The sequence below is a fragment of the Corythoichthys intestinalis genome, chromosome 16 (assembly GCF_030265065.1).
Source record: "Corythoichthys intestinalis isolate RoL2023-P3 chromosome 16, ASM3026506v1, whole genome shotgun sequence".
In the NCBI taxonomy this organism is placed as follows: Eukaryota; Metazoa; Chordata; class Actinopteri; order Syngnathiformes; family Syngnathidae; genus Corythoichthys; species Corythoichthys intestinalis.
The window spans coordinates 43,262,740-43,279,913 of record NC_080410.1 but is presented as its reverse complement, the minus strand read 5'-3'; the positions used below and the strand labels follow the sequence as shown (position 1 = coordinate 43,279,913).

Sequence of the window (17,174 nt, the reverse complement as noted above, 5' to 3'; positions counted from 1 at the left end):
CAAATGTCTCAAGTGGGATTGCTGCAGAGGCTGTCCTTCATCCTCCACTGCATCAGTCCCTCTTTTTTCACCTCTTTTATCAACACCATCGTCGTTTTGGGGCTTTTTGAAGAAACTTCGGACACTCAGTTGCCTTGACATTTTTCCGAGTAAGGCCAACGACGTCATGCATCAAGAGAAACAATAGCTAATTAATATGCTCACTCGCCGCCCTGTGGTCTGGGGTGTGAATTGCAACCTGTCAAAATGACAGATGGACTTCATTTTTTTCCATCACCGTTTTAAAAAACCGGTCAACGACGGAAAATATTCGGTTAACGCGACCCCTGGAATGCTTATATCTACTCCACTCACTTGACACTGCCTCTTATCTCTGTATACAAGTAAAACGGCGCCATTGTAGGCTGTTTGCGGCAATGCGTGAATGAGTCGTACCGCGAATGCGTTAATTGCGATAAATATTTTCACGTGATTCCTTTTTAAAAATTAATTACCGCCCGTTAAAGCGATAAATTTGACAGCCCGACATTTAACTAAACAAAATAAATGCTTTCATTTGGGATGAAATGCATAACTGATGCTACAACAACCTAACGATATACTGGCAAGGAGGGTGGCCAGTGGGGTGGCCAACCAATTTATAGGGGTGGCCATGGCCACCCCTGGCCACCCCCTGGGGGCGCCACTGCTTATAACCTGACTTAAGCTTGGACCCTCCCAAATGTACAAAAATATATTTGTTTCACAAAAAAAAAAAATTATCATTTAATGAAGACATAAAGAGTGAATAGAGTTATGTGACCATATTAAATAGGCACATTCTGTAGTTTATGCTATGTTGACTTAAAACTCAAAAGTCTTTTTTTTTTTTACCGGTGAAATTTATACTGGGGCACCGCAGATTAATACTGGGGGGGGCATGTGCCCCAGTGAAATACGTATGTCTGGGGACACCCGTGTGTGTATCCATATAAAAATGTACTGTATGTATTTTAGGGGTCTTAAAGATGACCCCTCACTTCGTAAATCAGTGAGACCAGCTTCATCCAGCATGAAATCGGTTGGACATATCCATTCCAACAGCATGCATTGAAAAGCATGCATGAAATTCAACAAAAGGTCAACCATTTTGCCTTGAATTTGCCACTTTTGACTAATTGCAGGGCTCTTACTTTGACAAAATCCTTCTCTGTAATCGCCCAAAAGAATCTTCAGTAAACAGATGGGCGACATTTTTTGCCGAAAGCCTCAAATGTGGGCAGAACACGGCGTCATGATTTCAGGGTTTGGCCAAGAAAAAAATGTTTTTTTTCTTGTTGTTGTTCTGTTAGCCTTCTCTGCATCCCTTTTCCTGCTTTCTTTCTCCATCACCACTCTCAAGCCAATTATCCACTCTCACTGGCGCCACTGGCAGCGTATGGAAATGCAAATTGGAAAGCAAGATGTGTACTTTATTTATTTATTTCCCTCTCTATCACCGAGCCTCATGCAAAGGTAGGCAGCGGCTCTCGAGGAGGAGTGGGAGGAAGAAAAGCAGGATGCGACGACAAACGAAAAGCCGCCGAGTCGTCCCGACGGATACTTGTCGGAATTGTGGCGCTATCAGTTGCCCGAAGCCACCCACGAGTGAACGTTTACCCGGATTAAGTTGATTTAGTCATGGAGACACGTGTGTGCACGCACTAGGAGGCCTCAGTAAAGTTAGTGCCTCAAGTAGCATACATTTACAAATTACATTAACACTAGTCATTAAAACTATTGCACATATGGACGTTCTCTAATTACAACTGCTGAGCGCAAATGCGAGGAGGCTGCGATGTAGTGTGGGATGCCAGCACCAGGGGCAAGTGGAAGAACTAACATCCCCCCCACTGATCCCTACCTCCAGCATGCCCCGCCTTCCAACGTGGGTATTTTTGTACATCATGCACACGCACCGGAGGCGCAGAATGACACTTCATATTGGATTGTAATTGTATTTCTATATTATTACTGTTTGATGTAGTCATCTCCAGGGTTCGTACACCTTTTTCATGGCCATATCCAAGCACTTATTTAGAACTTTCCAAATTTTCCAGTACCTTTAAATTGTTATCCCAATGTTTTTTTTTTTTCTGTTTGTTTTTTTTGTTTGTTTTGTTGTTGTTGTTTTCTTACAATGAAGTTGAAATAAAATATGGTACCTTTTCACAAAGGCAAATTTATTTATATGGCGCAATTCAAAGTGCTTTGCATCACATGATGATCATAAAAATCACATTAAATCAATAGAACGTAAAAACAAATACAATCGAAAGAGGAAATATAATTATTAGGGGTGTCAAACGATTAAAATTTTTACTCGAGTTAATTACAGCTTAAAAATTAATTAACTGCAATTAATCGCAATTAATCGCAATTCAAACCATCTATAAAATATGCCATATTTTACTGTAAATTATTGTTGGAATGGAAAGATGAGACACAAGATGGATATATACATTCAACATACGGTACATACAGTAAGTACTGTATTTGTTTATTATAACAATAAATCAACAAGATGGCATTACCATTATTAACATTCTGTTAAAGCGATCCATGGATAGAAAGACTTGTAGTTCTTAAAAGATAAATGTTAGTACAAGTTATAGAAATTTTAAGTTAAAACCCCTCTTAATGTTTTCGTTTTAATAAAATTCGTAAAATTTTCAATCAAAAAAATAAACTTGTAGCCCGCCATTGTTGATGCCAATAATTACTTACACAATGCTCAATTGCTCATGGGTGCTGAAGCCTATAAGATCAGTCGCACCCAAGCGCCAGCAGAGGGCGACAAAACTCCAAAAAACACGACAAGTACACATTTCACTGTGCTGACATTTTAATGTTTGAGCGGGGCATGTGCGTTAATTGCGTCAAATATTTTAACGTGATTAATTTAAAAAATTAATTACCGCCCGTTAACGCAATAATTTAGACAGCCCTAAAAAATTATACATAAAAATCGCATTTAATCACGAATAGAATTGAAAAAAATAATAATAATGATAATTTTTTTAAAAATACTACTACTACTGATAATAATTGAAATCAGCAATGGAGATAAAGCACAAAAGGAATAGAAAGCTAATACATTGAAATATATAGACAGTTATGGATATGCAGTGCTAAACAAAAGCGTTTTTAGCCCTGATTTAAAGGAGCTAACAATTTGAGCATACTTCAGACCTTCACCTAACTTGTTCCAGAGGTGAGGAGCATAATAACTAAATGCTGCCTCACGCTGCTTGGTTCTTGTTCTTGGAACATACAGGAGACCTCACAAGTCCTCAAATGTCTTCCAAAACATTCTATGTCACTGCCTCGATAGCAGGTGACTGTGCGTCAGATCCGGTGTCAACCTGCCAGATCCACATAGAAATCATGCCCGCTGAACGTCAGTGCGCCAGATGCGGCAGGGATCATCAATGTGACAGTCCAAACCCGATAGCAAGTGACTGTGCGGAGATCCGGTGTCAGCTCTCCAGTTTCACATACAGTGCCCTCCACAATTATTGGCACCCCTGAAAAAGATGTGTTTTTTAGCTTCTAATATTTTTTTTTTAATTCAAATAATATGGGATGTTATTGGAAAACAAGAGAAAAATCCAACCTTCAATACAAGTGCATTCATTCAGTGGGGAAAAAAATCCCACATAAAGAAAAAATTATTTGACATCAAATAATTTGTGTCACAATTATTAGCACCCCTGGTGTTAATACTTTGTACAACCCCCCTTTTGTAACGATGTAGTTTATTAACCCTTGAGAGTCGAAGGACGCGCCCTCACGTTTTAATTACGTCACCCACATGCCGTTGGTTGGTCTCGTTTTAAAGTGCGGAAGTTGCGGTTTACTCTCGTTATTATTTGAAGTCAATCGACCAACTAAAACGTGAGATATTGTCATTTAAGTTTTATAGTTTTATTGTCCTCTCAAAAAATTTTTAAAACGCTGCATGGATCATTTGTTTATGTCTATATTTCCATCATTTCTTGTCCTTTTTCAAAACGGAAGCTCCATGAAAAAAACACAAATCAAACGAACCCTTTCGAAGTCACAGTGGAAGCACAAAATGCGTCTTTTTTTATAAATATAACTGCCGTGCGAGGTTCCACCGAACGAGAGGGAGGAGTGTTCTGAAGCAGCGAGGTGGCGAGCGACGGCCGTTTGGATCGAGCAGCGACTTTGTGTGACTTTGAGAATGAACGGAAAACTAAATTTAGCGCAAGCAATTGTGCTTTTTGATCAACTTGAAGAAGAGGATGGTCCAAATTCGTCATCATCGTCTTCTTCGGAAGAGTCCTCGAGTGAAGATAGTGACGGATTTGAACACGTGGGTGACGCCATCGACGAGCAGAGGTAAGCCAACTCACTTTATTTTTTTTATGCTGAAAAAGTTTCTTTTGAAAGTTTCTTTTGATATTGCAAGACAAAGTTAATTTTGATGCAATATAAGTGTGTGTTTGTGTATATAATAATGTGCATATCAGATCAAAGTCGTACGTGCACTGTGTGTATCCCAGGCAGGAATTTATAATTTGTGGTGTTCTTCTTTCTATATGAAGATTAGGGATGTAGCACATATTCAGCTATGGTATTCCTTCTATTGTCATACATATAGATTTCCATTATTATTTATTGCTGTATATATTTTTATTTTATACTTTATTATTTTCATAAATATTAACTTTTTTTTCATGTACATTTATAGTGACAATGAAAGTAAAGTGAAATGAAAATGGAAGGGTGGAAAGAGGACCGACACCCCATGGAAGTGTGGTCTGTGTGATGTAGCCCTGTGTCTAATTCCAGGACGAAACTGCTTTTCGGAGTGGCATGCCTGAAAAAAATTTAACTTTTTTTTACTTTATTTACTTTATTGTAAATATTTTTTAAAATACTTTTTTTTCCAATGTTATATATATATTTTTTTCCCACAATCAGTCTTCTCAATTTGTGTATATAAATGTGTGTTCAAGAAGCTTGATTGTGTGTACATAGTTTTCATCAGGTGATGGGCCGCAATACCTAAACTCATAAAGAGATGGCCTCTAAACACTTTTTGTGCTAGATGGTATATATTTTTTCACTGTTCTTCACAGTTTGGTCTGCTGTATATAACCTGTTTTGACTAGAGCATGTATAAAGGCAAAAACGCCTATGGCTATACCTATTGTTTATGTTGAATTGTCAAATATAAGACTATTTATTCTAAATTTTTTTGGTTGAATGTTCATCCTAACATGTTGAATAAATATTACAAAGTTTCAAAACGGTTCGTTACGCATGTTTGGTTGTCAATTGGACATCAATATTAAAAATTTTGACACAACGATTTTGGAATTTTTGGTCTTTTTGGGCCCAAAATGATGATTTATAATTGGTCAGTGAAGGAAACAACAGTTTGGACATGAAGTTCAAGGTGTCACAAAAAAAGGGACCAAACCAGGCCATCGTAAACAATTCTTTCTTTGAAATATAAAGGCAACTTCAAAGGCATGCAAAATCAGACAAAATAGGCCCAGACCTTAAAGGGTTAAACAATATTGGCACAATTTTCACCTTTGAAAGCAAAATATCTTAAGTTGTTTAACCTCTGTTCTTTACATACTGTAATTCATTTTACATTTAGCTCTATTAGACGGCTACTGCATCAGTATTTCTTTTTTTATTTTTATTACTACTTTCGCCAGCTTTGGCCATCAACTACCGTTCAATATCTTGGATTATTACAGTGACAAGAAACAGTACTTCCTGACAGATTGACGACGGCTTGAGAAGCAAATGGTGGAAATCTGCCACACACTTGCATGGATTTGATCTTTGACCACTGCTACCTAAACACTTGCTTTGCATGGAAAATCATTACGGTTCTCACTTTAAAATGGGGTAAAGTACCTGGAAGTTTGCTGGGAACTGGAGTGTTAACAAGCTAGTTCAAAGAGTAAAAAATGTTGTGTTCTGCCAGAACAAGACGGAATGAGAAATGAACAATGTTTTAACGAGGCTCATTCAATTTGCAGGTCTCTCTATTAGGCTCCAAAGCAGTCCATCATTGATTCTTTTTTTCTCCAAACCTGGAGTCAGAGCGCTACCTTGAAGTAAATGTGCTAAAGGCGCACAGACATGGCACCCTTGATGGATTGAAGCGCTCCCTTTGAAAGCTCTCACCGTTTTCTCCAGGCGGATAAAGAAAATCTTTGAGTGCAGAATGTTTGGAATCTGAAAACTTAAAAGTGCGGACTCGCTCGCTATGATAAGGCCCTCGCTGAGTGAAACGGACATTTACAGTGGTGGGAAGTAAAAGTACCTTGTTACTGTACTTAAGTATATTTTTTGTGTATCTGTACTTTACTTGAGTACAAATATGAAGTGGTTTTTACCTTTTGCTTATTTGACCTATCCTCCGGCGCAATTGATAAGTCTCGTGCAACTACACCGTAATTGAGCACTAGAGACAGCAACACGAGTAGAAGCAAGATTAGGCAGATTAACAAGATATTGACCAATAAAAACTAACAGTGAGAGCAATGCACCTTCAGATGGGTGCTGCAAACTCTTGTCCAGTAGGTGGGGGTATGCACCTGACCAGTGTAGTTTTCGTCAACAATGATGATAAGGTAAATATTTCATCCAGGAGGGACTCAGGATTGAGCAGCTATTCCACTGCGTTGAGAGGAGCCATTTGAGGAGGCTCGGGCATCTGGGTCAGATGCCTTTTGGACGCCTCTTTGGAGAGGTGTTCTTGGCATGTCCCACCGGCGGCACGACCCAGGACACACTGTAGAGTCTCTTGGCTGGCCTGGGAACACCTTACAATCCCGCCAGACGACCTGGTTGAAGTGGCTAGGGAGAAGGAAGTCTGGGCTTCTCTGCTAAAGCTGCGACCCAATCCTGAATTAAGCGGTAGATAATGGACGGATGGATGAATGTGCTGTTAATCATCTACCGCTGAATCCGGGTTCAGATCGCGGGGGCAGTAGCTTTAGCAGGGAAGCCCATAATTACCTCCTCCCAGACCCTTCAACCAGTCCACCGGCGGGATCCCAAGGCGTTCCCAGGCCAGCCGAGAGACATATGCTCTCCAGCGTGTCCTGGGTCATCCCCGGGGCCTCCCACCGGTGGGACATGCCTGGAACACCTCTCTAGGGAGGCGTCCAGGAGGCATCCAAACCAGTACCCGAGCAATCTCAACCAGCTCCTCTCAACGTGGAGGAGTAGCGGCTCTACACCAAGTCCCTCCTGGATGACCGAGCTTCTCACCTATCTCTAAGGGAGAGTCCGGACACCCTGCGGACAATACTCCGCAGTACTTCAACCACTTATATATGGGATCTTGTTCTTTCGGTCACGGCCCACAGCTTGTGACCATAGGTGAGGATAAGAATGTAGATCGACTGGTAAACCTTCACCACTACGAACCGGTCCGCATCACTGCAGACACTTCACCGATCCGCCTGTCGATCTCCCACTCGCTCCTGCCCTCACTCGTGAATAAGACCCCAAGATACTTGAACTCCTCTAATTGGGGCAGGATCTTATCCCTGAACCGGAGAGGGCACGCCACCCTTTTTCGATTCAGGACCATGTTCTCGGTGCTGAACTTCATCCCGACCACTTCACACTCTGCTGCGAATCGCTCCAGTGAAAGTTGGAGGTCACGGCTTGATGAAGCCAACAGCACCACATCATCTGCAAAAGGCAGAGATGCAATGTCGAGGCCACCAAACCGGACCCCACTTCAGCTGCACCTAGAAATTCTGTCCATAAAAATTATGAACAAAATCGGTGACAAAGGGCTGCCTTGGTGGAGTCCAATCCTCACTGGGAATGAATTCGACTTATTGCCGGCAAGGCGGACCAAACTCTGACACCGGTCGTACAGGGACCAAACAACCGTTACCAAGGAGCTCGGTACCCTGTACTCCCAGAACACCCCTCACAGGACTCCCCCGAGGCACACGGTCGAACGCCTTCTCCAAATCCACAAAACATGTTGACTGGTTTGGCGAACTCCCATGCACCCTCGAGGACCCTGCCGAAGGTGTAGAGCTGGTCCACTGTTCCGTGGCCGGGACGAAAACCACATTGTTCTTCCTGAATCCAAGATTCAATTTCCTGACTGATACTCCTCTCCAGCACCCCTGAATAGACTTTACCAGGAGGTTGAGGAGTGTGATCCCTCTATAATATTAATTTAAAAAATCACGTTTCACATAAAAAAAATATTGAAAGGATGACGGGTTATGGGCTTGACCAACGAGGTGTCCCTTATCTTCTTTTTTTCAGGGACTTGGCAACCCTAGTTGTGAGTCGGTGAGTGATTGTGTGACACCAATCAGCAGTAATTACCTTTTGGGAGTTTTGGTTTTTCTCTTCCTCCTCTAATTAGCCTTCGCTGCCAATCAACAAGTGATTTCGCCTCACAATTGAACCAAAGGGACGACGGCAGAAGCGCCGATGGCGGCGTAATTGAAAATAATTGAGCAAATTAAGGTATTTGAGAAGTCGGCTCGGCGGGGGCGGAAAAGCCAGGATGGAGCCGGCGCTTAACACTAATAAACAAAACACTCTGCCTCCGTTCTACCCGTGCCCTCCAGGAGGAATCTGCTGATCTGAATAATCAGCCCACAAACTACTCGGTGTCACGAGGCGAGCGGGCCTTCTGATCCATCCGTCAGCGAGCAGTCACCAGCAACCACAGGGCGCGCATCCGGACCCCTCTGGCGTGGCCGACGTGCACCTGTGCTCCAATCGCTGCATATCATTACGCGTGTGTGTGGATTCATGGCTTCGTTGCATGTGATGAGAATAAGGATGAGCGCTGCGTCATTGCTTCGAGGGGACATATTGAGGAAAATTGGCCTTTCAGTGTCTTGCTTACAAATAGTTGGCTCTCTTAACCCTTAGTTGGGCAACTGACCTGGCATCCACATTTGTGGACATTAAAGCTGAAACGATTTGTCGAATAATTCAAGTAACTCGATTTAAAAAAATGATCGAGGAATTTTTCTTCGGCTCAAGGAATCATATAATTTTGTCAGCTGTAAGCATGACGTTTTGCCCGGACTACTTTTAATGCGGCACAACCATAGGCGGAGTTTGACTTTTGGGTAGGGATGGGCGATACCAGTGATTTTGAATTCGATCTGATACCAAGTAATAACAGGGCCCAATATTGCGATCCCGATCCGATAACGATACTGGAAGTTCATACATATACATATATTATATATATATATATATATATATATATATATATATATATATATATATATATATTAGGGCTGTCAAACGATTAAAATTTTTAATCGAGTTAATCACAGCTTAAAAATTAATTAATTGTAATTAATCGCAATTCAAACCATCTATAAAATACGCCATATTTTTCTGTAAATTATTGTTGGAATGGAAAGATAAGACAAGACGAATATATACATTCAACATACTGTACATAAGTACTGTATTTGTTTATTATAACAATAAATCAACAAGATGGTATTAAAATTAACATTCTGTTAAAGCGATCCATGGATAGTAAGACTTGTAGTTCTTAAAGGATAAATGTTAGTAGAAGTTATAGACATTTTATATTAAAACCCCTCGTAATGTTTTCGCTTTAATAAAATTTGGAAAATTTTCAACTTAAACCCATAAATTCAGTCGCACCCAAGCGCCAGCAAAGGGAGACAAAAAACACGTAACAAGTGGACATGTCACTGTGCTGTCATTTTAATCTGTTTGAGCGGGGCATGTGCGTTAATTGCGTCAAATATTTTAAAGTGATTAATTTTAAAAATTAATTACCGCCCATTAACGCGATAATTTTGACAGCCCTAATATATACACTCACCGGCCACTTTATTAGGTACACCTGTCCAACTGCTCGTTAACACTTAATTTCTAATCAGCCAATCACATGGCGGCAACTCAGTGCATTTAGGCATGTAGACGTGGTTTAAGACAATCTCCTGCATTTCAAACCGAGCACCAGTATGGGGAAAAGAGGTGATTTGAGTGACTTTGAACGTGGCATGGTTATTGGTGCCAGAAGGGCTGGTCTGAGAATTTCTGAGTATACTGCTGATCTACTGGGATTTTCATGCACAACCATCTCTAGGGTTTACAGAGAATGGTCCGAAAAAGAAAAAATATCCAGTGAGCGGCAGTTCTGAGGGCTGAAATGCCTTGTTGATGCCAGAGGTCAGAGGAGAATGGCCAGACTGGTTCGAGCTGATAGAAAGGCAACAGTGACTCAAATAACCACCCGTTACAACCAAGGTAGGCAGAAGAGCATCTCTGAACACACAGTACATCGAACTTTGAGGCAGATGGGCTACAGCAGCAGAAGACCATGCTGGGTGCCACCCTTTTCAGCTAAGAACAGGAAACCGAGGCTACAATTTGCATAAGCTCATCGAAATTGGACAATAGAAGATTGGAAAAATGTTGCCTGGTCTGATGAGTCATGATTTCTGCTGCGAGATTCGGATGGTAGGGCCAGAATTTGGCGTCAACAACATGAATGAAAGCATGGATCCATCCTGCCTTGTATCAACGGTTCCGGCTGGTGGTGGTGGTGTAATGGTGTGGGGAATATTTTCTTGGCACTGTTTGGGCCCCTTGGTACCAATTGAGCATCGTTGGTATGCCACAGCCGACCTGAGTATTGTTGCTGACCATGTCCATCCCTTTATGACCACAATATAACCAACTTCTGATGGCTACTTTCAGGAGGATAATGCTCCATGTCATAAAGCCGGAATCATCTCAGAATGGTTTCTTGAATATGACAATGAGTTCACTGTACTCAAATGGCCTCCACAGTCACCAGATCTCAATCCAATAGAGCATCTTTGGGATGTGGTGGAACGGGAGCATCATGGATGTGTAGCCGACAAATCTGCACCAACTGTGTGATGCCATCATGTCAATATGGACCAAACTCTCTGAGGAATGCTTCCAGCACCTTGTTGAATCTATGCCACAAAGAATTGAGGCAGTTCTGAAGGCAAAAGGGGTCCAACCCGTTACTAGCATGGTGTACCTAATAAAGTGGCCGCTGAGTGTATATATGCCCGAATATAAGACGGCCCCCTCTTTTTCAAGACTCAAGTTTGAACAAAGACTTTTGAAAACTAGAGTTTCCCACCTCCAATGTCAAGATCTTGTAGTCAACCTGGGATGGTCCGCTGTATTGCGAGCAAAATATAACTTCAGTTATTGTAATACATTCTTTCCAATGCAAAGTAGTGGATCCAGGCCAGTTAGATTCATGTTGAAATTCGTCTCCCCAGTCAAGCCGCACGGAAACAGCGACAGCCAAAACAAGTACCGCTCGGCTGATGCTGCCTCTCGTGTGCCAACCAGGAAGGTAGAACTTCACGTGTTCTCTTCTTATTTTAACCCTTTGTACTGACTCCATGTTACAAAAGTTTAAAGAAGACTCACCGAAAACAGGTTGAAAATTGATTCGTCAAAAACAAGGCAAAAACAGACAACGGAGGGATCAATGCTAATTCCAAAGCAAGGCTACATAGCAAATGTTTCAGAGCAGCAAATCTGTCTTATCTCAGTGTCCAGTGTTTTTTAAGTCCGTGGGCCGGCCGAAGGTGTGTCCAGGCGTTGCTTTGGGATCATCCCTCTCTGGCCGGTTTCGGGCTGTTTAGGTTCATGCGTGGATGGGATATGGTTGCCACAGCGACCGACGCTGGTCTTGACGTCACAAGCGCCTGCTATCAACTTTGTTTATCTGGGCTGGCTCTACTTGTTTTAGGACAAAGCGCGCTGGTCTTTGTCCTTGTTCGTTTGTCGGGAAGACTGATTGCCAGAGTTGGTGCGTCAATCTTGCTTGTGGCGCCCACGTTGGGCTTCTGTGATAAGATGGCATTGTGTATCTATTCTGTTTCTTTAAACTATGGTGTGCTATTTATTTTACTTTAGGTGTGTTAGAATAGTGCAGTCCTACGGTGAGTATGAGAAATGATACTATTCCCTGATTGATTATATTACGTGTGTTTGAGTAATGCAAACAGTTAGACGGTGCCTACGAGAATCGGTACCATTTTTCCTTTTCCCCCTCATGAGCGCCGATAAGGTGATTCACTTTACTGTGTTCAAGGCCACTGAATGAAGTCTGTCAAAACTATAGTTAAATGAATGTGTTATACTAATGCAAACAATTATATGGTGTGTGCGAGAAAGGTACCTTTTCCCTTCATTCATTAACACCCAAATATTTGGTGTGGCCGTCTAGATGAGAAGGCTGGTGCTCAGCTTTCCCAGCTTTGAGCGTCGGCCCGTTCCTTTTCTCTATTATTGATTGACCGCCTGTCGACCGCACAAATTACTCTGCAAATTTGGTTTAAGGAGATTTTCACCCGCTCGCTCATGAGAAACCAAAAGTGGAAAATACCCAACTAGACTAGCAAGGCTCCAATCGGAGAAATCAATGTAAGCAAAGGAACGTCGTTGCGCTAATGTACGCCACTAATTGCCGTAATGGCGAGTTGTGCTCTTCACCTTTACTTGCAGCTCGCCGCAAGGACGTCACTGTTTCTTCTAAACCTTCGTACAGTACCTAAACACCTTCCCCCTTTCCAGCCTCCTCTGCCAATTTGCCAGCAGCAAAACTAATATTGTCTTTAATCAGATGCAATTAGCCCCGCAAGTTAAGATCGCCTTCCAATTACAACTCATTAAGACTATAATGCCATTAGGGGAGTCACGAGAAACCGTCGCTTAGGTAGCCGACCTCCCCGCCAAGCGTTTCGCGTTTGTCCCCCTCAAAGGATAACATTCTGTTTTGATCAGCATCACTCACTGGCTACAAAAAACTTGAATCTCACCATCTGATTTTCTCCTATCACGCTCCAACAAAGATACGTTTATTGTACAGTAATTGCGGTTCTTAGAGAACAGAGATTCGTCCCTCCCCTCATTCGTCCCTTCTTTCACTCGGTTGAAGAAGAAATACAAGCATTGATCTAATCAGCTTGTGCAGGGCTTCAAATGGTGTCTTTCAATGTCGCTTAAGTGAGTCCCAGTGAAGAGCTCTCTGATTGGGATTGAGGACAATTGGTTGAAAACTGCAATGCGTAGAGTGCTAATGGGGAAAAGAACAACAACATATAACAAACACTCTGACCTGTGACCCAACCTTGCTTCGAGCTTGGATACCATTCGTGTAATCAATAGGGCTTGCGCAGTGACAGAACAATATTGATAGTTTGGTGGAGGATTGGAGGAAACGGTGGAGAGTAGCTTCCTCGGCTGTCTTGCTATTTCAAAATCTAAAAGGTATAGAAGGACTACAGTGATAGATTTTTGGTGCATGCTGTATATACAGTGCCCTTCATAATTATTGGCACCCTTGAAAAAGATGTGTTTTTTAGCTTCTAATATTTTTTTTTTTAAATTCAAATAATATGGGACCTTCATGGAAAAAAGAGAAAAATCCAACCTTCAATACAAGTGCATTCATTCAGTGGGAAAAAAATCCCACATAAAGAAAAAATTATTTGACGTCAAATAATGTGTGTCACAATTATTAGCACCCATGGTGTTAATACTTTGTACAACCCCCTTTTGCCAACAAAACAAGGTCTGGAGACTGAGATGGCCATGGGAGGAGCTTGATTTTGTGTCTGGTGAACCATTTCTGTGTAGATTTGGCCATTTATTTAGGGTCATTGTCTTGCTGAAAGACCAAGTGACGACCCATCTTCAGCTTTCGGGCAGAGGGCAACAGATTTTGATTTAAAATGTCCTGTTATTTCGAAGCATTCATGATGCCACACAACTTAACAAAGTTTCCAAGGCCTTTGGAAGCGAAAAAGCCCCACAGCATCACTGACCTAGCCCCATACTTCACAGTGGGTATGAGGTGCTTTTCAGCATGCGCATCTTTTGTGGCACGCCAGACCCACTTAGAGTGTTTGTTGCCAAAAAGCTCAATCTTGATACAGATACTTTTTCATACCACCGTATATCTTGTAAGTTAATTTTATTGCTGATGTTGCAGGCACCAGAATATGGCACCATTCACAATTATATGAATCCTGAAAAATACAGGTTATATGCATTAAAGATGCGCACGATGACGCCAGCTTGCTGTCGTTCATCAGGAATCTTTATTTACACAATTCAACATAAATACTGTCTGCTTTGTCTCATTTATATTATTCAGTACATACATTACTGTATTATTATTGTCAATTTAAAGTCTATACTTTCCAACACAATTGTTGGTTCTTTTAAATTCTTTTAAATACAATCTGTCTTTACACACAAGAAAATATATTATCCTAACTTCTGCTACTATTTTCCAAAAATCCGTTTTGGCTCATTCAACACTATCAAAGTGCATTTATGGTTCATGTCAACCAAACATGAGAGACTAATGCAGTAACCAGTATGAACATATTTACATTTGTAATTTTGTTTCAAATTTTAACAAAAATATATCATACATAAACGAAAACATTGTAATTATTAACAGGGCCGGAGTGGGACTCATTTTCGGCCCTGGAATTTCATGCCTCAGACCAGCCCACTCATTTAAAATAATGTCACTATGCATACACGTGTTAAGTTCCGTGTTCTCTAAAGCCGTGTACTGTAATTCTGTGTATTCCAATTCAGTGCAGGTAATGGTTGTTTAACAAGGTGGCTTTATTTTAACAAGTGCAACACAACATCATTTTGAACAAATTTAAAAATGGATTAAAAAAAAAAAAAACTATTAAATGATACATTTGAAAAATTAAGGCTGTCAAACGATTAAAAATTTTAATCGAGTTAATTACAGCTTAAAAATTAATCGTAATTAATCGCAATTCAAACCATCTATAAAATATGCCATATTTTTCTGTAAATTATTGTTGGAATGGAAAGATAAGACACAAGATGGATATATACACTCAACATACTGTACATAAGGATTGTACTTGCTTATTATAAGAATAAATCAACAAGATGGCATTAACATTATTAACATTCTGTTAAAGCGATCCATGGATAGAAAGACTTGTAGTTCTTAAAAGATAAATGTTAGTACAAGTTATAGAAATTTTATATCAAAACCCCTCTTAATGTTTTCGTTTTAATAAAATTTGTAAAATTTTCAATCAAAAAACAAACTAGTAGCCCGCCATTGTTGATGTCAATAATTACTTACACAATGCTCATGGGTGCTGAAGCCTATAAAATCAGTTGCACCCAAGCGCCAGCAGAGGGCGGCAAAACTCCATAAAGCACAATTAACAAGTGGGCATGTCATTGTACTGTCATTTAAATCTGTCTGAGCAGGGCATGTGCATTAATTGCGTCAAATATTTTAATGTGATTAATTAAACAAATTAATTACCGCCCATTAACGTGATAATTTTGACAGCCCTAAAATAAATTAATAAATAAGACCTTTTCTGCAACATTAAATATTAACAAAATGAGTGCTTACAGATAAAACAAACATAGCAACATAACAATATGAAAAATAAAGAATACGTATTGCACATTGTAACAACTTCTAATGATACTATTATCCATTTTCCATTTCCACTTTAAAAACGCCAGGTAATTGATTATATTAATTCTATTGTTCACTCGTTGAACGACATGGCAATCCTACCTTCCAGCTCTGCACCTGTGGTGTGTTCATTTTGGCTAATGCTTACTGCTACATATCCCTTGTGAGGTGCTACAAGAAGCCAAAGTTTCCACAATTACATATTGTCGTATCACACGGTGCAAGTTGCATTTTATTCGCCATCTGGCCTTACCACTTTCGTTGTAATCCTCTGTAGTTTGAGGCAGCAAGGTCGTTGAATGAAAAAATTAGCTATTTTCGCGCATTTTGCCGATTCTTTCACGAGTGCTTTTCTCTTTTTAATTCTTATTTTTCAGCGCCACCCTTGCACTTTTTATCCATCCGAGCACCGAGATAGCAGCTAATTTGGCTCAATACAGACTACAATTAGGGGGCGGAGCTGCATGCTGTATTTTTCGTGTGCGCACGTGAGGATGAGTCTGGAAAAAAAATAATACTGTATATATATATATATATATATATTTTTTTTTTAAGATGGCCCACAGGGACAGCGGTAACAGAATGTAAGTTTTACTCATTGACACTGTCATAAATAAATACCAAACAAAAAATTATAATCTAAGTCTAATAAGTCTATTTTTTTTTTTTTTTTTAATAAAACCCGGACCGGCCCATCTGGCCGGCCGGCCCTTCTGGAATCGTCCAGAAGCTCCCGATTAGCCACTCCGGGCCTGATTATTAACAAAACACGTTGTACTGGTATACAGAGGAGATGCGATGCCCACAGTTCAACTGACCGTTACTCAAAGAAAAAGCGCCATTTTAAGCTCGTCATTCCACTTAGACAATGGCTCAATATAAAGTAAATACGCACGTAAACAAAATCATTTTTGGCCCAAAACGTAAATCATAAACTCATTAACTACTTTGAGATGTTTGGTGTCATTTACTCACCTGAAAAATACAGGTTATATGCATTAAAGATGCGCACGATGACGCCAGATTGCCGTTGTTCAGCAGGAATGGGAACATGGCTGCGCGCATGCGTCATTAGGACTACAGCACCGTTCTTTCGCACTGAACAGTAGTCCTATGGTGCCACCTACTGACCACTCCAAACATCTTCACTTGAGAAAATAAATTATACATTGCATAAGTTGGACACATACCTTTTCTGCATTACAAAATTACAAATTTCACACACAAATGTGATCACACTTTGGGGGCATCACACTGACTCCGCGATTCGGGGTCATCAACATGCTCCGCCGCCACAAAAGTCAAACTCTGCCTATGATTTTATCTGTGAAAATGCATCACTTATGATCATAGCTATTGCACTAGATTTCACAGTGTATCACAAAAGTGAGTACACCCCTCGCATTTCTGCAGATATTTAAAGTATAGCTTTTCATGGGACAACACTGACAAAATGACACTTTAACACAATGAAAAGTAGTCTGTGTGCAGCTTATATAATCGAGTTAATTTATTTTCCCCTCAAAATAACTCAAAATATAGCCATTATTACCTAAACCCCTGGCAACAAAAGTGTACATCACTAAATGTCCAATTTGACTACTGCTTGTCATTTTCCGTC

At 40.6% G+C, this 17,174-nt stretch overlaps 1 long non-coding RNA gene across 1 annotated transcript; it reads right to left on the bottom strand.

Annotated features, from left to right (window-relative positions):
- Positions 1–2,477: 2,477 nt before the first annotated feature.
- LOC130904408 (uncharacterized) lies at positions 2,478–16,612 on the bottom strand. The gene is made up of 2 exons (XR_009060840.1): positions 16,529–16,612; positions 2,478–3,545 (listed from the first exon to the last, which is right to left on the bottom strand). It is a non-coding gene; the product is annotated as an uncharacterized LOC130904408 (long non-coding RNA).
- Positions 16,613–17,174: the final 562 nt, after the last annotated feature.